The 1,018-nt window shown below is 34.4% G+C and overlaps 1 long non-coding RNA gene across 1 annotated transcript in view; it reads right to left on the reverse strand.

Annotated features, from left to right (window-relative positions):
- The window catches only part of LOC116853988, a 1,107-nt gene extending 128 nt beyond the window's left edge, over positions 1-979 (reverse strand). The window contains exon 1 of the long non-coding RNA XR_004380060.1: positions 56-979. This is a non-coding gene — a long non-coding RNA (uncharacterized LOC116853988). The remainder of the gene's footprint in view (positions 1-55) is intronic.
- Positions 980-1,018: the final 39 nt, after the last annotated feature.

Here is a 1,018-nt window from a genome sequence, read left to right on the forward strand (position 1 = left end):
TGCATGAAGCTCTATCTTAACATTAAAGGACGCAGAGTCACATATTGACCATAACCTTATCGAATGTTCTGATAATGCGAACGTATTTTATTCCTGATCATTAGTACATATTTGTAAGATAATCTGTAACGACATAATAATTGTACAATATTTAAATCATAATTTATATGAATTTCAAGCATCTTTTATTTATTAAAGCAAGACGGTTCGTATCTATTTTGAATGAATAAATGAATTAATTTAATTAATTCTGATTAATCCTGATACATAAAACATTTGCATTCGCTTTTTGTACATGCTTTGTTGTTTAATTATATATTGGAAGAGTTGTACTAGTACAAAACGGCAGATACACTAAACATTACGCAATATAATTGGTACAGTAATGATATTCTTCATAGAAATGTTTAAAACAGAAATACTCGCCACACCATGCACAGCGCATAAAAGCGGCCAGCCCACAAATACTACATTTAGGTATATGCTTTTCTTTCCTGAAGTAACAGAAATCTACAGGATTTTGAAATTCACCGGGATGCGTTTCTAGATATCCGCTTTTAAACCAAGCATATTGGAAAAGATTTTTGAATCTGGGCGAAGAAAGCTGATTATGAGTTAGTGATTGCAATTTAATTATTTCATTACGTGAGTGCAACTTGACATGTTTCTTTTGGAGAATTACATTATCCGAAAATGTTCGCACGAAATTTTTCCAAATCCGGAATCCAAACACATCTAAAGGCTGAATGAAGGCCGTTGTCTTTTTTGGAATGGTTGAAAATTTTACTTCTTTGTCTTGTGGAATCAACTGCTCTAGCTGGCTCGGGCAGTGTCCCGTCCACGAGTCGAGTAGTAGCATGCTTTTACGGCCAGTATTTGGTACATACACTTCGCTGAACCAAGTTTTGAAATGTTCAGACGTGAGTTTTCCTGATTTTGAAGCTTGGATGTAAATGTTAACTGGACGGAATAGAGTTTCTTGCACTCTCCGATAATGCGAACGTATTTTATTCCTGAT

This window comes from Odontomachus brunneus, unplaced genomic scaffold, assembly GCF_010583005.1.
Source record: "Odontomachus brunneus isolate Ranch 3 - 2012 unplaced genomic scaffold, Obru_v1 Obru_scaffold_007, whole genome shotgun sequence".
Lineage (NCBI taxonomy): Eukaryota > Metazoa > Arthropoda > Insecta > Hymenoptera > Formicidae > Odontomachus > Odontomachus brunneus.